Source organism: Moschus berezovskii, chromosome 1 (assembly GCF_049115385.1).
Source record: "Moschus berezovskii isolate FMDL1 chromosome 1, NW_MosBer_1.0, whole genome shotgun sequence".
In the NCBI taxonomy this organism is placed as follows: domain Eukaryota; kingdom Metazoa; phylum Chordata; class Mammalia; order Artiodactyla; family Moschidae; genus Moschus; species Moschus berezovskii.
This window is the reverse complement of record NC_142460.1, coordinates 82,953,578-82,976,814: the sequence shown is the minus strand read 5'-3', so window position 1 is coordinate 82,976,814 and position 23,237 is coordinate 82,953,578. Positions and strand designations below refer to the sequence as shown.

The window sequence follows — 23,237 nt, the reverse complement described above, 5'->3', positions numbered from 1 at the left end:
CCTTGTCTTGTTGCTGCTAGAATTTTGATTGAAAGTGCGTTAAATCCTTAAAACAGTTGAGAATCAGTTCGGGAATAATTTCCATATTAATATTGAGCTTGGTCAATCGATTTTTGACAAGGGCACTATGTAAATTAAATGAAAGAAGGTATTTTAACTAATGATTCTGGAATAACTGGATGCTCACAATAGGAAAAAAAAATGACTTCTATATCTACTTTATCCCGTGTTCCAAAATTAATTTAAAATGCTCATACTTTTAAAACCATAGCTATAAAGCTCTTGAAGAAAATGTGAGATTTTTAACCTTATAAATGGCAAAAATTTCTTAGAATCCAAAATGTACAAGCCATAATAGGGAATAAAAATCCTATTAAGTTTGAGATCATCAAAGGTAAAAACATCTGCTCATCAAAAGGCATCATTAGGAAAATGAATAGGCAAGAAAAAACCTGGAAGAAAACAGTCAAAATTCATTTCTCACAAATAAATTGTATCAAGAAATAGAAAGCACTCCTAAAAATCAATAACAAAAAGACAAACAGTCTAATTAAAAACGAGCAAAAGTATTGAACAGACAATTTACAAAGGAAGATATATGAATGACCAGTAAGAACGTGAGTAGGTGCTTAACATCATTAGTCATCCTGGAAATGCAAACTGAAAACTCAGTGAGGAATGCAAAGTGAAACTCCAATGAGATACCATTTCACACTAGCTAGAATGGCTGAAATTAAATAAAAATAAGACAATATAAAAAAATCTTGAGAATGTGGGAGTAATTATAATTTCATATGTGCTAGAAATATGTACATCTTCCCCTATGGTTCAGGGGTAAAGAATCTGCCTGCCAATGCAAAAGACATGTGTTCAGTCCCTGGGCTGGGAAGATCCACTGGAGAAGGAAATGGCAACCCACTCTAGTACTCTTGCCTGAAATGGACAGAAGAGCTTGGCTGGCTACAGTCCATAGGGCCACGAGAATCAGACACGATTGCGCACACAGCTAACTAACTAGAAATATTAATATGAAAAGTGTCACAAGCATTAAAAAAAAATTATTTGGCTGTTTCTTAGAAAGTAAAATATATCATGATCCTTGAATGTAACTGTAATTCTTATTTCAGCCTTCTGTTGGTAAGAGAGGCAGCCCAATGTCTTGACATTGTTTAGAGTCACAGATAAACCTGGCTGTATTGTTTGCCACCAGGGGCTGATTAATGTGCCTCTCTTTTCACACAGTTCCAGATCTTGCTTAAGATGGGGGTGGAGGGAAGGGTGCGGGAAACATTAGTACCCCCCTGGAAAACCATGCCACAGTATGCTCCCTTTTTACCTCACTGAGCCTCTGGGAACATAGAAGATTCTTAACCTGTGATATAGACTGACTCCCAGGTCATTTTAGTTGTAGTTCAGTATGACTCTTGTTCTTTCTTTCTTTCTCACTTCCGCCATTAGTGTCAAGACTAACCAGGTGACTGATTAAGCAGAATAAAGCTTGAAGAAAGTTAAAAAAAAAGACAAGGATGAAGAAAGTAAGGAATAAAGGGGTAAAAAGAGGGAGGAGTAAGTTAGCCTGGTGGACAAGGATTAGTGCATTCTAGTGCTATGTTTAAGGAAGAAAACAACAGAAAAAGGGGGAAAATCAGACTTAATTAGTTCTTGTCCTACTTTATTCTAATAGTGTAATCAGTTGAGTATAGGGCATTTTCCTGTAGAATTCCCATATCTGCAACATGTCACTTTCTCTCTCTTTTTATCATGATTTCCACTGGTCCCTGTTCAACTTCATTTTGTTGATTTCTGATTACTTCTCCAATTTAACAATGTAATTTTGAATTCAGATGCCGTCCTCCAGAGTGCTGCCCTCCCTGAACCTTCCTGGGTTTCATTTGTAAGTTTGGGAATAACTCTATTACCATTTCATGGTTGGAAATATTAAGTATGCAGTTTGAAATGCATAATAAAATTCCCTAAACTATTTCAAGGTTTCACAAACATTAAGAATGATCAAACCGATAGTGTCCTCATGATTTAAGGTTTAGAATTTTCATTTTGTGCTACAACATCAGGCTCTGATATGGTATAAATTGTTATTTACACACAGCTAGGAGTTCTGATGACCAGACCGAAAGCAAAATCTTGGTATCATTCCAATGTGAAGTCGGCATTAAGGAGCCAGAACCACTTGATAATTAGGGAATATGAGTAGAGCTGTATCTACAAACCTAATTGACTCAGAGATATTTGTTAAGTGACAAATCAAAACTGCCAAGCTCAGATTTTTTTTTATTGCAACATGTAAACAGTTTTTTTTTAATTAATTACACTCTGTTTGAAATATATGAAACATTTAAATTTACATCTGATGTTTAAAATATTTTCTCAATGAGGAACAGGTGTCCATCGTACTTAAGCAAGCAGCTTTGTTTGTTGAATCTGACAACAGTTTTCAATGAAAGGGGAGATTGTCTCATTCACCTCAGATTTTATAATAATATGTTGAGAGTCTTCTCCCAGTCTCTCTTGCTTCATCTGCTATTAAGATATGTGATACTTTCCTAGTCTCCCTTCCAGTGTAATTCACAGCATTTCCCAGAGCTGCACATTGTCAACACAAGGTCCAGAGTCTCCCAGTGGAAGAAGCGAGTCGTGAGATATCAGGATTCCTGGTTGTTATTTCTATTTGACCCTAAATTGAATCTATAACTTGTTCAAGTTGACACTGTCTGCTGTGCTGTGCTGTGCTGTGCTGAGTCACTCAGTGGTGTCCAGCTCTCTGGCCCCATGGATTATAGCCCATTGACTCCTATGTCCATGGAATTTTCCCCGTAAGAATACTGGAGCAGGTTACCATTTTCTACTCCAGGGGATCTTCCCAATCTAGGGATCCAACCCATGTCTCTTGTGTCTCCTGCAGGTGACGCAGGAGACACAGGTTTGATCCCTGTGCAGATCTTTACCACTAGCACCTCATGGGAAGCCCTGAAATCTCTGAACACCTTTAAAAAAGTTGTTTGTGCTAAACGATTTCTGAACTCTCTTCCACTCATGAAGTATGTTCCTATTTGTCCCTTCCACTCATGAAATATGTTCCAATTCATAATTGTTTTCATCCTGCTTTTGAAAAATGCAATGATATATTATTCCTCAATACACAAAATAGTATCAGAATATTACTCAATGACAATAAAGAATATACATAGAGGTTCTGATGCTCTTTTGAACAGTAATGATAATAATATTAGTAACAGCTGACATTTATTGAATGTTATGTGCCAAGCAGTACTGTAAGCCATGAACATATTCATGCAATCTTCAGAGTGAACCTGACTGACACAAGAGTAAACTGAGCGGTTCAGTTCAGTTCAGTTCAGTGGCTCAGTCGTGTCCAACTCTTTGCGACCCCATGAATCACAGCATGCCAGGCCTCCCTGTCCACCACCAACTCCCGGAGTTCACTCAAACTCAGTCGGTGATGCCATCCAGCCATCTCATTCTCTGTCGTCCCCTTCTCCTCCTGCGCCCAATCCTTTCCAGCATCAGAGTCTTCCAGTGAGTCAACTCTTCACATGATGTGGCCAAAGTATTGGAGTTTCAGCTTTAGCATCAATCCTTCCAATGAACACCCAGAACTGATCTCCTTTAGAATGGACTGGTTGGGTCTCCTTGCAGTCCAAGGGACTCTCAAGAGTCTTTTCCAACAGCACAGTTCAAAAGCATCAATTCTTTGGTGATCAGCTTTCTTCACAGTCCAACTCTCACATCCATACATGACCACTGGAAAAACCATAGTCTTGACTAGACGGACCTTGGTTGGCAAAGTAATGTCTCTGCTTTTTAATATACTATCTAAGTTGGTCATAACTTTCCTTAAATCTCTTTCTGAGCAAGTAGGTAACTGAACTGATGTGACAAGTGGTGGAACCTCACCATCTGAATCTGAAGTTCATGAACTTGACCACTTCATACCCTGTCATTCAATGTTATGGACTAGGTTGAAGAAGGCACTTTCTGGTACTTTAAAGTTGAGAGACCAAGGAGCCTAAGTTAAGCAAAAAATCTTCAGCATCACTTCGGTCTAAAGTGTAGACACCACTTCAGCATTTATGAAGAAAGGTGAGAGTATTAGAAGACAGACAGACTGGAAGTACCTAGGCAGGGCTATTTATACTCAATTTCTTATGAAGCATATAATTATCATGTGGCAAATGGGATTTAGTGTTTTCAGAATATTATTATTAAATTTGTAAAATACTTTGAAAGTTGAATTTCATGATTCCAGTAATTTCCCCCTGGATTTTATAAGCATCTATCTAATCTTTTAGCTATAGTTGAAAAGTGCATAAAATTAGAAAAAGTTAAGGGAAAGTACATGCTCCTTATGAAAGATTACATTTGCTCTTGTGTTATTTTTGCTAAATAGAATTTAAATTACCTTACTATATTCCATTGAATAAGTATACCATAATTAGCCATTCCTTTTCAAGAGGGCATTTAGGTTCTTCTGATTTTTCACCATTATCAGTCATGGGGATAATGTGCATCTTTATATATGGATCTTAATCCATGGATACTTTGGCTGAATTTGTAGAAATGGATTTACTTGATCAAAGTTGATAATAGGTTCTCTGGCTTTTAACACATTTTGTAGGATGCACTTTTTGAGCACTTTTTTCATTCTTTTTTTTTTCCTACTGGGATTGTGCCAATGAGTATAGTATAAGCAGCAGGTTGGGTTCAGGGGTCTTGTGATGACTTTCAGATGTTATTTGGCATAAGAAAGTTATCTCCCACTGTCTCTCCAGAGTGAGATTCAATGACCAAGCTCCTCTTGTTTTTGTCAGGAAAGATTACCTGGGGAAATCCAATACAGAACTTGAAACAAACATCTGAGAAACTTATTATTTCTGACTAACCACTGACATTGTAACTTCTCATAGATTGTCAGATACAGTAATTACTTACACTCTTTTTTCAGAAATTCACTTGAAATTTGACCAAGAATTTCACACCTTCTGGATAAATATAGAAAGTAATTTGTGTCAATACTGCTCAAAATTCTTTTTGACCCTTATAAGGAGTTTCAGTTATAGAAAATATCCTGTATATGATGTCAGCATTTACAATGAGATAAAGTTATATGACTATTTTATAGGTTAGAAATGAAATAATGAGTTAAGTTAATGTTCACATGCTAAGTCACTTCAGTCATGTCTGATTCTATGCAACCTTATGGACTGTAGCCCACCAGGCTCCTTTGTCCATGGGATTCTCCCAGCAAGAATACTGGAGTGGATTACCATGCCCTCCTACAGGGGGATCTTCCTGACCCAGGGATTGAACCTACAACTCTTATGTCTCCTGCGTTGGCAGTCAGGTTCTTTACCACTAGCGCCACCCTAGGTTAATGCTTATGTCATTTAAAAATATTTTATTATGAAGACAATAGATTTTCAAAGTGCTTTTCAAATTTAATAATGATATAATATCTCTAAAAATTTGACTATTTTGTATCCCTCCTTGTGCAGGTATGTAGAACTGAGCTTTCTATAATGACGCATTTGCCATAAGTGCACCAAGTTCTGCCAGACCTCAGTATTTGGTTTCTGTGGCTGGTTTTCAAACCTACTTATTTTCCTCAGAATCTTCTCCATTTCACTACTATATGTGACTAGCTAAAATATATTTCATGTCTAAAGGGAAATGCAATGTTCTTTGAACCTAAGAAACCCTTTTAAATGGGGAGAGAGCCTGGTTTCTTTGAGTCGTCTTTGTGTTGTTGCAAAGCAGGACGTTAACCAGGCCCCCAAAGTCAAAACAACTCTTGCTTTTCCAGATTTAAATGCAGCACTAATATAAAAATGAGTTCAGATATACTAAAGAGAAGGTCCATTATTAGCTATAGACATGAACTTTCAGATTTGCAAAATCACCTTAGTTTTATGGAACTTGAAATTAGAAATATATGGAAAATTTAGATTGAAGAATATTGGCAAAATTATATTTGCAAACTGGACCTATTGGCTGTTTTAAATAGGGAAGGATGTCCCGATTACTCACAATTTTGTGTGTGTGCTAAGTCATTTTGATTGTTTCCAACTCTTTGCAATCCTATGGACTGAAGTCTGCCAGGCTCCTCTGTCCAAGGAATTTTCCAGGCACGAATACTGGAGTGTGTTGCCATGCTCTCCTCTAGGGATCTTCCTAACCCAGGGATTGAACCCAAGTCTGTTGTGTCCCCTGCACTGGCAGATGAGTTCTTTACCACTAGCACCACCTGGGAAGCCCTAAAAAGCCCTTCAGTTCAGTTCAGTTCAGTTCAGTCGCTCAGTCGTGTCCAACTCTTTGCGACCCCATGAATCGCAGCACACCAGGCCTCCCTGTCCATCACCAACTCCCGGAGTTCACTCAAACTCATGTCCATCGAGTCAGTGATGCCATGCAGCCATCTCATTCTCTGTCGTCCCCTTCACCTCCTGCTCCCAATCACTCCCCCAATCCCAGCATCAGAGTCTTTTCCAATGAGTCAACTCTTCGCATGAGGTGGCCAAAGTATTGGAGTTTCAGCTTTAGCATCAGTCCTTCCAATGAATACCCAGGACTGATCTCCTTTAGAATGGACTGGATGGATCTCCTTGTAGTCCAAGGGACTCTCAAGAGTCTTCTCCAACACCACAGTTCAAAAGCATCAATTCTTCAGCGCTCAGCTTTCTTCACAGTCCAACTCTCACATCCATACATGACCACTGGAAAACAGACTGGTTCCAAATAGGAAAAGGAGTAGTACATCAAGGCTGTATATTGTCACCCTGCTTATTTAACTTATATGCAGAGTATATCATGAGAAATGCTAGGTTGGAAGAAGCATAAGCTGGATTCAAGATTGCCGGGAGAAATATCAATAACCTCAGATATGCAGATGACACCACCCTTCTGGCAGAAAGTGAAGTGGAGAGTGAAAAAAGCCTCTTGATGAAAGTGAAAGAGGAGAGTGAAAAAATTGGCTTAAAGCTCAACATTAAGAAAACTAAGATCATGGCATCTGGACCCATCACTTCATGGGAAATAGATGGGGAAACAGTGGAAACAGTGACAGACTTTATTTTTTTGGGCTCCAAACTCACTGCAGATGGTGATTGCAGCCATGAAATTAAAAGATGCTTACACCTTGGAAAGAAAGTTATGACCAACCTAGACAGCATATTAAAAAGCAGGGACATTACTTTGCCAACAAAGGCCTTACTCTCACCTTAAAAAAGTGTTTACAGGAGGTGCTATAGACTGAATTTTTGTGTCACCCCAAAATTCATATGCTGAGGCTCTAACTCTGGTGTGGCAGAGTTAGGAAAGTTATTAAGGGTAAATGAGGTAATAAATTTGGGACCTTGATTCAATAGAATCAGTGTCCTTATAAGAAGAGATAACAGAGAGCTTGTTGTCTCTTTTGCCCTCTGTACACACACATCTAGAAAAAGCCATATGAGGATAAAGCAAGATGGCCATCTATAAGCAAGGAAGAGATCTCTTATGAGAAACTGAATTAGCTGCACCTTGATCATTAACTCCCAGTCTGCAGAACTGTGAGGAAATATATTTCTTTGTTTCAGTCACAAAGTCTGTAGCATTTTATTATGGCAACACAAATAGACAAATACAGGTGTTTCCAAAGCAGAGGGAAGAGTCTGTAGATTGGGATAGAATTGTGGATATTTAAAGTAGGCAAGTTATGTTCTATTAGCACTCGCTGGAATCCTTGTATATGGTTTATAGTTTGTGTTATTTTATAATTATACTTATTTTTTTCTTCCTATGTAGTCCACGGGAATCAAAGGAAAGAAATTAACATTTATTAGACACTTAACATATGCCAGGCAACATTTCACATGTATTTTCTCAATTAATCATTGGAAATATCTTGTAACTTAAGTATTATTATTCAAATAATTATAGTTAAAGAGATGAAATAACTTTCCCCCATATACTTGATTAGCTAGTAGGTAGATTTGGGATAGAGACCCTTCATATTTTTTCTACAAAGCCATTATCTTTTTTCATATTCTTTTCCATTATATTATAAGATATTGAATAGTTCCCTATGCTATGCAGTAGGACCTTGTTTTTTATTTTATGTGTAGTAGTGTATATATGTTAATCCAAAACTCCTAATTTATCCCTCCCCCTTTCTCCTTTGGTAACTATAAATTTGTTTTCTATGTCTGTGATTCTCTTTCTGTGTTGTGAATAAGTTCATTTGTAACTTATTTCAGATTCCACATATAAGTGATACCTTATGGGATTTGTCCTTCTCTGTCTAATTTAGTTCACTTAGTATGATAATCCTTGAGTCCATCCATGTTTCTGCAAATGGCGTTACTTTGTTCTACAGAGTAGTATTCCATTGTGTGTGTGTGTGTGTACACCACGTCTATAGCCTTTTCATTACATAAGATTAAGGATCCAGTCAGAAAATGGATCTGGAAGGGAATTGATTGTACTGGGAGTTAAAAAAAAAAAAATTTAAATGCAAGAAAGAAGATGTGGAAGCAGCCCAGCGAGTACCATAAGCAAGATATAGGTTCTGTTTATTAAAATCTAAGGGAGTAAATAGTATCACCAGAGCCCAGAAGCATCCTCGTAGACATTTCTTGCCTGTTTTATGTCAGATGATTCTGTGGAGGGGAAGTTGTCCAACACTGGGCTGCAGACCTGCATCTTCTGTCAGATCAGCAGCTGCATAAAATTAGAAATAAAAAGTATGTTAGTCACTCAGTCATGTCTGACATTTTGTGACCCCATGGACTGTGGCCCATCATGCTCCTCTGTCAATGAAATTCACCAGGCAAGAATACTAGAGTGGGTAACCATTCCCTTCTCCAGGGGATTTTCCCAACCCAGGGGTCAAACCCTGGTCTCCTGCATTGCAGGCAGATTCTTTATCAGCTGAGCCACCAAGGAAGGCCTCACTCAGTCATAACCAACTTTATGTGATGCTACAGACTGTTGCCCACCGGGTTCCTCTGTCCATGGGGTTCTCCAGGTGAGAATACTGGAGTGGGTTGCCTTGCCCCCTTCCAGGGGATCTTCCTGACCCAGGGATCAAACCCGCATCTCTTATGGCTCCTGCACTGGTAGAAAGATTCTTTACTAATAGTCACCTGGGAAATCCAAATTAGAAATAAAGTGCATAGTAAATGTAATGAGCTTAAATCATCCTAAAACCATCCCCCAAACCCCAGTCCGTGGAAAAATTGTCTTCTCAGAAACCAGTCCCTGGTGCAAAAAAAGATAGGAGATCACTGATCTAACAAGAGCCAGAGCTACTGCTCTAGACACTATCCAGGCAGAGAAAAAAAGTCATTCTGGCTTTTTTCTCTTCACATTCTCCAGTCTTATAGCAGTGTCTGTCATTAGTCAAACTTCAGGAAGAAGCAAAAGGCTCAGAAAATGTGGAACAAGCCAGAAAAGGAACAAGTAATATTCATATTAATAGATCTGAGAGCAAATAAGCAAATAACTGGGGCTGGCTGTTCGCGTTGTCATCTAAGTAACAGAGAGTCTCAGATCATGTAACATTTTTACATTCCTCTTAAATCCCAGAAAAGTGTTATGTTCATACTCACATCTTGATACCCGAAAGGGCCCTCCTACTTGTGTCGACTTTAATTTTACACATTGCAAAACCATGGTGTAAAAAAGTAAATTGATTTAGTAAAAGTCAAATAGCAGGTAAATAGCAGAGCCAGAACCAAATCCAGGAAATCTGAAACCAAGTCCAGTTTCTTTCCATTTCACCTTAAAATGCTCAGTAAATACTTGTCAAATTGAATTGAACTGAACTGATTCAGCTGAGGTGATTATGGTGAAAGGAAAATTGCAAGCTTCCCAAAGCACAGCAATATGTTGTCATACAGTACCATGATGATACTGTGTAGATAAAGAAAATTCCTGGTCAAACCATCATCATAAGCCTTTCTTATCATTAATTATTGCTCATCTTTTTGTTATTTTTTTCTATATATACTTTAAATTTTCTCTTGTAGTCAGTGGAAGCAGAACAATTTTTAATTTATTTTGGATTACTGCCTGGTTTGTTTAAACAGATTACTATAAAGCTGATGACTATCAAAACTATTAATATAAACTGGGAGTCAATCCATATACCAATTACATGTAAGGAACATTTAGTTTTTTTTTTCTGTTTTTTTCTTAAATGAACATGATTTGAGCATTTTTCTTGGCTGATCAGATCTGAGATTAATCCACCCTTGTCCTTAGTTTCTCATAACTTCAGGGTAGTAATGAAAAACGATTCCTTACACCCCCACCCAAAAAAAAATCTATGTTTATTTCATGTCATAAAAATTCGTAGTCATTTATTCTCAGAATTCTTTTATATATTTCTCAGTAAAGTCAGAAGAGAGGTGAGGTTATATTTCTATCTTCACAAAATTTGCCTTGGCAAAGGAAAAGAAAGGTGAAACTTTATTTTATATTCTTTCTTTATGTTTTCCCAGGCCACCAGACTACAATATCCCAAATCATAGAACTTAGTTACCTTAGCTTTGAAATTGGAAATAGTTTTTTTTTTGTGGACTAAAACGTATATAGTGAAATAAGCTCCCATCTGAAACTGACTGCCCCCCACCTCTTCCTCCTTCCTTGATCACCTCTCCGCATCCCTCCTTCTCTCTTGCCCTCCCTCCCTCTCCCCCTCACCCCCCTCTTTCTGTCCCCCTCTTGCTCCCCCTCTGTTCCCCCTGAGACAGCACCCATATGTTACTCTAAGTTCTGTCCTCAAATGACAGTTTGCAGTTTAGATGATCCTGAGAAACAGTCAAGCTAGGTTCATTACGCAACTCTACCGTACGTTGCCACTGTCTTCTCCCTTCCTCCAGATTCTTCTCTAACCCATAAGGTGAGGTTTTCATTTATTTGTAGCAGCACAGCCTCATCCCCGTTGTCATTCACAGAGAGTTAGTAGCTCCGTCTGTTGTTCATGGATTTAGGAATATCACTCTCCCCACTCACTCCCCACCATCATATATATACACCCCCAATTCTCTATAGCTTTCTTAAGTGAACAGTGGCTTCCGTCCATTTGCGTACAGTACAGATGCAGAAATATTTGACTAGTAAGAGTGAGTCTACCGGTCTCCATACTGCACATTCCAGGAGGCACCTGTCACAGAACGGTCTCTGTGAACTGCATCCCCACAGCAGTGTGCAGTACGCAACCAGTGATGTAGACTCCCAGGAGTTATGCAAAAGGACATCTTAGCAATCGTATAAACAGTGTGGTCTCAGGCAATTAAATGGGATACAAACAAAATCAGTGAAGCTTTGTTAAGATTATAAGACAGTTGGAATCATAATTCCCTTAGTCTATACACCAATGTCTAACTTCCAAGTCCCTTTGCCAGGCATCTTGAAAGTTTACATGTTCTCATGGCATCCAACTTCTCTGTCTTCTTTCATTCAAGGGTTCCAGTCCCCTTTCAGCTAGTCCTAAGCTTCTAGACTCCTCCTCATTCTCTTAACAGCCCTCTACCTCCTACTAGACTCTCTGTGTTCACCTTCCATTTGTTATTTCCACCACGTAGAACTATTTATGTTATGTCCAGAAAGAGACAGAGGTCTATCTCGTTTATCAGCTATCTATTAACCTTTGCTCATATAAATAATTACATGACAGTAAACTGATTACTTCCAATATATATGCATAAGAAAATCAGACACAATCATTCACCAAAGCTTATTTTTCATGAGAATCTGCAGGAGCAATTTTTATTAATCAGACTTACAAGGTATATATCCTTTAAATTATTAATGGAGACCTAAGAATGCATTAATAAGGCCCCAAAAGCACCTGCTTATGCTGAAAACAATTATAATTATTTTCTTTTCAGGAAAAGGACAGCAGTAACTAGCATTCATCTTTGCAGAGATTCATTCAGAACTATTCACAGTGTTAGGCAATATCCTGTCCTATCACTGTGCTTTTTCCAAAAGATCATTTATTCAGCATAAAGGACTACCCTGGTCTACAACAATTTAAAAACAGTTCTAGATCCGGAGTGGTTAACTATAACCCATAGTCACTTGACTAGTTAGTTAATCACAGAGTGAGGTCTTCAGCTCAGACATTCTGAATATCCATAACATTGTACTATTTATCTTTTTAAAAGAGTGTAAGCTAAGCAATGTCCCTTTTATTTTCTCAACCTGAAAAAAATCTAATTAAACAAAGAATTGTGTTAAAATAACACATTTTCTCTTCTGTTTTGTGTTTTTCATCAACTGGTACCTTTTATGTGGATCAACCTGTGAAATCAGAAATAGGTCTGCTTAGTAAGCCTTTTCACCATTACTGCAATCTCCCCAGTAATAATAAAAGTCTATTAAAATGTCCTACCCATGAGTGGGTAAAGGATTCACCTGCAGTGCAGGAGCACAGAAGACATGGGTTCGATTCCTGGGTTGGGAAGATCTGCTGGAGAAGGGAAATAGCAATCCATTCCAGTATTCTTGCCTAAAAATTCCCACGGACAAAAGAGACGGGCAGGCTACAGTCCAAAGGGTTGCAAAGAGTTGGACATGACTGAGCGCCTAAGCACACCAGTGATATGATTCTCCAATTCTGCAGAAACCATGATAACTCTGACAGACCTTTGAAATTTATGGGCGATACCTAGAGCTCCATATGGATCTCCATACATATTAGGGTTTATCCTATAAATTTTTTATTTTCTGGTTGGACACTAATGCTAGCTTAGATATGCTCCCCTTTCCTTTCATCATCTTCATGAGAAGTTTTTGTTGTTGTTAGAGAGCCCCTTGGACTGCAAGGAGATCCAACCAGGCCATTCTAAAGGAGATCAATCCTGGGTGTTCATTGGAAGGACTGATGCTAAAGCTGAAACTCCAATACTTTGGCCACCTCATGCGACGAGTTGACTCACTGGAAAAGTGTCTGATGCTTGGAGGGATTGGGGGTGGGAGGAGACGGGGACGACAGAGAATGAGATGGCTGGATGGCATCACCGACTCGATGGACGTGAGTTTGAGTGAACTCTGGGAGTTGGTGATGGACAGAGAGGCCTGGCATGCTGTGATTCATGGGGTTGCAGGGAGTCGGACACGACTGAGCAACTGAACTGAGCTGAACTGAACTGTCATTTTAAAGGGAATGGGGAGGGGTAGAGATTCCTAATGAAGCAATTTTTTAGTACTTCAACAGAGAACAACTAACGTGGACTGCAGTCCAGATGCTGGGTGATTCACTCACTGATCAAGCAACTTGCTACCTTGAAGGAGTTTTATGTCACAGATATTTTTAAATAATTTTACTTGTTATTTGTTTTTCATTTTGGGCTGTACTGGGTCTTGGTTGCATCGCACAGGCTCTTTGTTGCTGCACACAGGCTTTCTCTAGTTGCAGCAAGCAGGGGCTACTCTCCAGTTGCAGTCTGCAGGCTTCTCCTTATGATGGCTTCTCTTTTTGTGGCACTCAAGGTTAGTAGTAGTAGCATGCGGGCTCTGGAGTATGTGAGCTCAGTAGTTGAAGTGTGGGTTTAGTTGTCCTAGGGCACCTGGGATCTTAGTTTCTGGACCAGGGTTTGAACCCGTGTCCCCTGCATTGGCAAGTGGATTCTTAACCACTGGACTACCTGGGAGGTTCCTGTGTCACAAATTTGTACCTCAGTAATGTTAAAATATTTTATACATCTGAGAATTTTTATTTCTTATTAAAGTGTAGTTGATTTAGAATGTTGTGTTAGCTTCTGGTATACAGCAAAATGATTCAGTTATATTGACATAATATTTGTGTGTATATATGTATATATACACACATTCTTTTTCATATTCTTTCCTATTATGGTTAAGATATTGAATGCAGTTCCTTGTGCTATACAATAGGACCTTATCATTTATGTGTTTTATACGTAGTAGTTTGTATTTGCTAATTTCAAGCTCCTAATTTATTCCTCCCCCACCTTCTTTCTCCTTTGGTAACCTGGAATTTGTTTTCTGTATACATTAGAGAATTTTATGTTGATTTGTGATTTGCCAAAACTGTAAATGTTGAATTCATCAATATTGAGTAGCAAATGTATCTGGCACTCATTCACCTGAAATGACCACATCTAGCCTTTTTCCCATTGCCTTCTTTAGCGTCTCTGGGAAACAATTCTTAACTCCAGGCTCATGTTCTGGTTGTGCCATGTGTGACCTGAAGCAGCAGGAGGGAAATTCTCCCTTCCCAGCCTTCACTTTTCTGCCTGGTTCTGGGGTCTATATATATATAAAAGGGAAGGGAAAAAAATTAAAAGAAACCTATCGTGGGGAAGCCTGAAGCTGCAACACAAATAACGATTATTCCTGTCAAGGTTTAGCGGTGGTTGCTAAGTTACTGGCTTGTTCTGAAAAACCTTGAAGTATGGGACACATTAGGAGCTCATTAGGTCCCGGTGACTTGCGGTAAATGTACAATTTGTCTCTGTGCTAAACACACTTCAAACATAACAATAAAAAAATCCCATATGGCTTAAAATTGTGACCTTTCTCTTTCTTGTTTCATTTCTCCTCCCCTACCCCAACATCTAGTCTGGTGTTATTACAAAAGCAGCATTATTGCAAAAATAAATAGAAACATTTTGCCACAGATGGAAACAAGATATATTAGCTTAAAGCCTTTGGCATTTAATGAAGGTATTTACAGAGAGAACCTCATGAAGGGTGGAGGAAAACCAAGAGAATATTCCTTAATAATTGTTTACAATGCAAGTTGCAGGTCCATCAGCTCACTTTCAGAGTGTACCTATAGTGTGTGTACACCAGGCGGCAAAACCTTTGGGAACTTAAAGCACTTCATTGATTTATCTTGTATTTGTATCCATTTTCTGTTTATCCCACTAACATTGTCCAATTCATAGACCTTGGAGTTAACCTGAAGACTTGTATTTGCAATTCAAAATTATGCTATGTGGGGAATACCACATTCTTTCAGCCCAAACTCAATTATAGTTTCAGTTTACTGAACCATTTCCATGGGTTCCATGGGCTTCCTTTTTCTCCTTTTTCTCCGTTACTGCGGCCCTATTTCCACTCACACTGTTAATGTCCTTTGCTGCTGAGTTGCAGCTTTCTAAAGTTTTGACGGGATAGTGTTAGAACAAACTAATGGAGAGAAAGCAATTGTAGGGGAACGGATGGGACAGACAAGGTGAGAAGGGATAAAGTGGGTGTCAGAAAAGGTGGGGAGGAAGAAAAGAGGAGGCGCTAGAAACTACTCTGGGGCAGTCTCTAACTATGGCAGAGCTGGCAAATGGCAAAGACAGAAAGTAGCTACAGTGGAATTTTTATAAATATGCAAACAATTCAAATAAGGTTCTACGATCGTTTGGAAAGTGGACTCCAGAGAATCACTTGCATTTCCTGTGGCATTTTATGTGTCAAGCTCATAAATCTAGCTTAGTTTTTAGCTGTGTTGGCCTAAGATAAAGGATACTGTTTGTCTCTCAGAGAACTTCCGAAAATGCTTAGATCTGAACTGCTTCAGAAGCAAAATCTTTTCTGTTCTTGTGCCAGTGATCAATGGGAAATCAAATTACATTCAAAGGAATCTAAATAAAAAATAATGCTCTAGATGAAATTCTTTCCTCATTTCTTATGTATACATTTTCATGCACATCCAAAACTGTGTGTGTGTATATGTCTTTCTGTATATTTTCCTTTCTTAATAAATCTATGTTTCCAAGGTACTGCCACACATGACCATTCTCTTCTCTTCTTGGGCCCAGTGCAACAGTCTGGATTCTCTCAAAGTCTTCGTGCTATTCTCTTCAGATAGTCACATTCCAAAATATCTCTCCCTTTGCCCTATAGTTCTTTGAAAACGACACCTTCATCTTTGATATGTTCTTGTATTAAATATTTTCCAATTAAACAAAAATCTCCACATCAACTCCTATTCCCCTTAGTGAGGAAAATAGAACAAGAAAGAATACATACTTTGGAAGGTTAAAGATACCTGCACCATCAAGAGCAGACACTGATTCCTTTCTCAGTTTTCCCAGATACATCTGTTATTACAATAAAATATTTTTGTAAGTAGTAGGGGTTTTATTTGTTTTTAAAATTATATTCAGTGATTGTACTGGATTGGGTTAATTTATTATATTTTTCTGCCCAGCACGCAATATATTTTAATAGATTCCATTGCCTAGCAACAGGTGTAGACATGCAGTTTAAGTTTAGTCATCAATTACTACTGTTCAAGTAGAAACAGAATTCTCTCTGGACTTGATATACAAAAGTTGAGAGAAGAAAGTTATCTTTCTATTAGGAAAAAGACCTTCTATTAGGTTCTATTAGGTTTACTAAATTGGGGCGGATATGAATCTGTAACTGAGAGTTGCCGTCTTGGAGAAAGCTTTTTGCTACAGCATAAAGTTCTACAGAGAAAAGCAATAATGAAAGACAGGGAGTGTGACTCTTGACAGCACAGGATCAGAATTGTGATACCTGAAGCCCAGATTCCACAAGCTTTCTCTGTCCTGCTTCCTCTATTCCTCCCCTCTCCCCACTTTGACATTCCCAGCATCATAGAGGCATAATTTAATACATTTTTTCTTAAAAACCAAGGCAAAAAGACTTTAATTTTATAACATCATCAACCACTAGCCCATTTCCCTACAAATTTTTCAGAAGAATAGTCTGTGGCAACTGATTCCAATTCTACCCATACCTTTCTTCATATTAAGTTTCAATAATGTTATCTTTGGTTCATTCAGAAGATTACATATGCTACTGAGTCCAGGCTTACTCTGCTTATAGCACAACAGGCCATGAATCGGAGATGAGATATTGAGGCAAGGAATATAACTTTATTCTGAAAGCTGTAGACCAAGAAGATGGCAGACTAATACCTCAAAATAACCGTCTTATGGGGTCATGTTCTTTCATAGACTAGAGGTAGGAGGAGGTGAGTAAATAAAGTAAAAAGGCAGAATGGAGAGGGAGAGGCAGTGAGGAAGTAAAGTAAAAAGAGTCATCAGTTTTGAAAGACACTCTGGGAATGGACACCCTGTGGAAGAGATGTGTTAATCTCTTCTTTCCTGCAGTCATTCACAGGTGGGCAGGGTCAGATTATCTCCCTATGAACTGCTCAAAGATACTTTAGTCAAACGGTCACACAAAGGGGCATGGTTCTCTGTGGCAGACCATTATATGTGATTATAATAATACTCATAATGAAAAGCAAATCAAAGAAAGTTCCAACATGGAGTGATAATTGGCTCTTCCCTGCAACATATATAACACATTTTATATTATAAAGGAGAATAACCCAATTTAAGAATTATAACATTACCAATTCTGTTTTATGTGCCTCTGTGTTCCTTTATATCCCATTTCATTGTTTTCCCTAGGGAAAAGGTTACCACTATCTTAAATGTTGTGTTTATGTTTCCTTGCCTTTAACAGCTTTATCCATATAGTTTTCAAACAACATAATATCTCCCCTAGTTATCTCCACACTGTCAAGCCCAAGAGAAAACCCTCTGTCACCACTTTGACCTACCAAAAGCACTTGACATGCTCCAATATTGCCTCTCTTTTGAATCTCTTTTTTGGTCTCTGGGGAACAACTCTGTGTTGGTTTCCTACTTATCTCATTAAGTGATCCTTCTCGAGCTCCTTCCTGAATGTTCTCCATTTATTTACCCTTACTGCTTAACTACTGGAGAGTATAGGGCTCAGACTTTTTCTCTTATTTATTTATTCTCACTTCCTGGGTGATCTCATCTAGGCCACAGCTATAAAGTCAATTATTTTGAAATACTGATCTTCAGCTGTAAACGCTTTTCTGAATTCTAGGTTTATTTATCCAACTGACGATTCAGTCTCATTTGGACGTTCAGTTCAGTTCAGTTACTCATTCGTGTCTGACTCTTTGCAACCCATAGACTGCAGCATGCCAGGTCTCCCTGTCCAATACCAACTCTTGGAGTTTACTCAACCTCATGTCCATCAAGTCAGTGATGCCATTCAACCATCTCAGCTTCTGTCATCCCCTTCTCTTTCCACCTTCAATTTTTCCCAGCATCAGGGTCTTTTCAAATGAGTCGCTCTTTGGCCAAAATATTGGAGTTTCAGCTTCAGCATCAGCTTCCAATGATTTCCTTTAGGATGGACTGGTTGGATCTCCTTGCAGTCCAAGGGACTCTCAAGAGTCTTCTCCAACCACAGTTCAAAAGCATCAATTCTTTGGCACTCAGCTTTCTTTATAGTCCAACTCTCACATCCATACATGACTACTGGAAAAACCATAGCTTTGACTAGATGGAACTTTGTTGGCAAAATGATGTCTCTACTTTTTAATATGCAGATCAATCCTGGGTGTTCATTGGAAGGACTGATGCTAAAGTTGAAACTCCAATACTTTGGCCACCTCATGCGACGAGTTGACTCATTGGAAAAGACTCTGATGCTGGGAGGGATTGGGGGCAGGAGGAGAAGGGGACGACAGAGAATGAGATGGCTGCATGGCATCACTGACTCTATGGACATGAGTTTGAGTGAACTCCGGGGATTGGTGATGGACAGGGAGGCCTCGCGTGCTGTGATTCATGGGGTCGCAAAGAGTTGGACACGACTGAGCGACTGGACTGAACTGAACTGAACTGAGGTTGGTCATAACTTTTCTTTGAAGGAGTAAGCGTCTTCTAATTTGATGGCTACATTCACCATCTGCAGTGATTTTGGAGCCCCAAAAAATAAAGTCTCTCACTATTTCCCCATCTATTTGCCATGAAGTAATGGGACAAGATACCATGACCTTAGTTTTCTGAATGTTGAGTTTTAAGCCAAGTTTTTCACTCTCCTCTTTTACTTTCATCAAGAGGCTCTTTAGTTCTTCTTCACTTTCTGCCATAAGGTTGGTGTCATCTGCATATCTGAGGTTATTCGTGTTTGTCCCAGCAATCTTGATGCCAGTGTGTGCTTCATCCAGCCGAGCATTTCTCATATGTACTCTGCATATAAGTTAAATTATCACAGTGACAAGATACATCCTTGTCATACTCCTTTCCAGATTTGGAACCAGTCTGTTATCTGATGTCAAGTTCTAATTGTTGCTTCTTGACCTGGACACAGATTTCTCAGGAGGCAAGTCAGGTGGCCTGGTATTCCCATCTCTTGAAGAATTTTCCAAAGTTTGTTGTGATCCACACAGTCAAAGACTTTGGTCACAAAGTCAATAAAGTAGAAGTAGATGTTTTTCTGGAACTCTTGCTTTTTTGATGATCCAATGGATGTTGGCAATTTGGCCTCGTCAGACAACCATTTTGCTTTTTTGCATTTCTTTTTCTTGGGGATAGTCTTGATCACTGCCTCCTGTACAATGACATGAACCTCTGTCCATAGTTCTTCAGGCATTCTATCTATCAGATCTAATCCCTTGAATCTATTTGTCACTTCCTCTGTATAGTCATAAGAGATTTGATTTAGGTCATACTTGAATGGTCTAGTGGTTTTCCCTGCTTTCTTCAATTTAAGTCTGAATTTGTCAATAAGAGTTCATGATCTGAGCCATTCAGCTCCCGGTCTTGTTTGTGCTGACTGTATAGAGCTTCTCCATCTTTGGCTGCAAAGAATATAGTCATTCTGATTTCGGTGTTGGCCATCTGGTGATGTCCATGTGTAGAGTCTTCTCTTCTGTTGTTGGAAGACGGTGTTTGCTATGACCAGTGTGTTCTCTGGACAAAACTCTATTAGTCTTTTCCCTACTTCCTTCTGTACTCCAAGGCCAAATTTGCCCATTACTCCAGGTATTTCTGGACTTCCTATTTTGCATTCCAGCCCCCTATAATGAAAAGGAACTCTTTTTTGGGTGTTAGTTCTAGAAGGTATTCATAGAACTGTTCAACTTCAGCATTATTGGTTGGGGCATAGACTTGGATTACTGTGATACTGAATGATTTGCCTTGGAAGTGAAAGGAGATCATTCTATCATTTTTGAGATTGCATCCAAGTACTGCATTTTGGACTCTTTCATTGACTGTGATGGCTACTCCATTCCTTCTAGGGGATTCTTGCCCACAGTAGTAGATATAATGGTCATCAGAATTAAATTCACCCATTCCAGTCCATTTTAGTTCACTGATTCCTAAAATGTCAATGTTTAATCTTGCCATCTCCTGTTTGAACAACCACTTCCAATTTCCCTTGATACATGGACCTAACATTCCAGGTTCCTATGCAATTTTGCTCTTACAGCATTGCAGTTTACTTCCATCACTAGTCACATCCACAACTAGGTGTTGTTTTGCCTTGGCTCCGTCTTTTCATCCTTTCTGGAGTTTGTTCTCCACTGATCTCCATTAGCATATTAGGCACCTACCAACATTTCAGTGTCCTATCTTTTTGCCTTTTCATACTGTTCATGGGGTTTTCAAGGCAAGAATACTGAAGTGGTTTGCCATTCCCTTCTCCAGGGGACCACATTTTGTCAGAAATCTCCACCATGACCCATCCATCTTGGGTGTCCCTACACAGCGTGACTCATAGTTTCATTGAGTTAGACAAGGCTGTGACCCATGTGATCAGATTGGTTAGTTTTCTGTGACTGTGATTTTCAATATGTCTGCCCTCTGATGGAGAAGGTTGAGAGGCTTATGGAAACTTCCTGATGGGATGGAGTGATTGAGAGGGAGTTCAGTTCAGTTCAATCGCTCAGTCGTATCCGACTCTTTGCGACCCCATGAATCACAGCACGCCAGGCCTCCCTGTCCATCACCAACTCCCGGAGTTCACTCAAACTCATGTCCATCAAGTCGGTGATGCCATCCATCCATCTTATCCTCCGTTGTCCCCTTCTCCTCCTGTCCCCAATCCCTCCCAGCATCAGAGTCTTTTCCAGTGAGTCAACTCATCACATGAGGTGGCCAAAGTATTGGAGTTTCAGCTTTAGCATCAGTCCTTCCAATGAACACCCAGGACTTATCTCCTTTAGAATGGACTGGTTGGATCTCCTTGCAGTCCAAGGGACTCTCAAGAGTCTTCTCCAGCACCACAGTTCAAAAGCATCAATTCTTCGGTGCTCAGCTTTCTTCACAGTCCAACTCTCACATCCATACATGACCACTGGAAAAACCATAGCCTTGACTAGACGGACCTTGGTTGGCAAAGTAATGTCTCTGCTTTTTAATATGCTATCAAGGTTGGTCATAACTTTCCTTCCAAGGAGTAATCATCTTTTAATTTCATGCTGCAATCAGCATCCGCAGTGATTTTGGAGCCCAAAAATATAAAGTCTGACACTCTTTCCACTGTTTCCCCATCTATTTCTCATGAAGTGATGGGACCAGATGCCATGATATAAAGTAGGTCTTATTCTGATGGTTGGGGCTATATCAGTAAATCTTTAATCCAGTTTTCTGTTGAAGGGCAGGGCTGTGTTCCCTCCCTGTTATTTGAGAATGAAGTTGCTCTGTCCTGCACTTTTTGTGATCCCATGGACTGTAGCCCACCAGGCTCCTCTGTCCATGAAATTTTCTAGGCAAGAGTACTGGAGTGGGTTGTCATTTTCTTCTCCATGGGATCTTTCTGACCTAGGAATTGAACCTGGGTCTCCTGCATTGCAGGCAGACGCTTTACCTCTGAGTCACCTGAGGCCAAACTATGGTGGAGGTAATGAAGATATTGGTGACGTCCTTCAAAAGGTCCCATGCATGCATTGGTACACTCAGTGCCCCCAACCCTGCAGCAGGCCACTTCTGACCCACACCTCCACCAGAGACTCCTGGACATTCACGGGCAAGTCTGGGTCAGTCTCTTGTGGGATCACTGCTCATTTCTCCTGGGTCCTGGTATGCACAAGGTTCTGTTTGTGCCCTCCAAGAATCTGTTTCCCTAGTCCTGTGTAAGTTCTACTGGCTCTATGGTGGGTTAATGGCGACCTCCTCCAAGAAGGCTTCTTCCATACCCAGGTCTGCTCCACCCAGAGCCCCTGCCCCCAGAGCAGTCCACTGCTGACTTGTACCTCCTCAGGAGACATCCAAACACAGTTCTGTCTCAGCCTCTGTGAGGTCTCTGGGTCCTGGTACATACAAGGTATGTTTGAGCCCTCTGAGCATCTCTGGTGGGTATGATTCTAAACACAATTTTTCCCTTCTACCATCTTACTAGGGTTTCTCCTTTGCCCTTTGAGATTGGATATCTCCTCAAAGTTGCTCCAGCACTGCTCAGCTGCTGCACAAGCCCCTACCATCTTGCTGGGGCTTCTCTGCCCTTGGACATAGGGTATCTCCTCACAATCACTCCAGCTCTGTGCAGCTGCCACTGCAGTGCTGAGCAGCAGACAGTAGCATGCTAAGTTTAGTATGTGCAAAACCAAGCTCTTTATCACCTCATTATTCCTCAGTATTTTCACCTCAGTAAATGGTAACTTGGAAAAGATCTTGATGCTGGGAAAGATTGAGGGCAAGAAGTGAAGGGGGTGCCAGAGGAGATGATGGAGGACAGGGAAGCCTGGCATGCTGCAGTCCTTGAAGTGAAGTCACTCAGTCATGTCCGACTCTGCACAACCCCATGGACTGCAGCCTACCAGGCTCCTCCGCCTATGGGATTTTCCAGTCAAGAGTACTGGAGTGGGTTGCCATTTCCTTCTCCAGGGGATCTTCCCAACCCAGGTATCAAACCCTAGTCTCCTGTGTTGCCACAAGATTCTTTCTTTCTTTTTTTAAGATTATTTTATTATTCTTTATTATATTACTTATTTTTATTTTTTCGCTGTGCCATAAAGCCTATAGGAACTTAGTTCCCTGACCAGGGATCAAACCCAGGCCCCCTGCATTAGAAGTGCAGAGTCTTAACCACTGGACCACCAGGGAAGTCCCAGATTCTTAACCGACTGAGCTATGAGGGAAGCCCTTACATACATTCTAACCATTCAGTTCAGTTCAGTCGCTCAGTCGTGTCCAACTCTTTGCGACCCCATGAATCACAGCACGCCAGGCCTCCCTGTCCATCACCAACTCCCGGAGTTCACTCAAACTCACCTCCATCGAGTAAGCGATGCCATCCAGCCATCTCATTCTCTATCATCCCCTTCTCCTCCTGCCCCCAATCCCTCCCAGCAACAGAGTCTTTTCCAGTGAGTCAACTCTTTGCATGAGGTGGCCAAAGTATTGGAGCTTCAGCTTTATCATCAGTCCTTCCAATGAACACCCAGA

General features: G+C 39.9%; 1 non-coding gene across 1 annotated transcript; it reads right to left on the bottom strand.

Annotated features, from left to right (window-relative positions):
- Positions 1-22,822: 22,822 nt before the first annotated feature.
- Positions 22,823-22,895, bottom strand: TRNAR-UCU (transfer RNA arginine (anticodon UCU)). The gene has a single exon. It is a non-coding gene; the product is annotated as a tRNA-Arg (tRNA).
- Between the last annotated feature and the right edge of the window lie 342 nt (positions 22,896-23,237).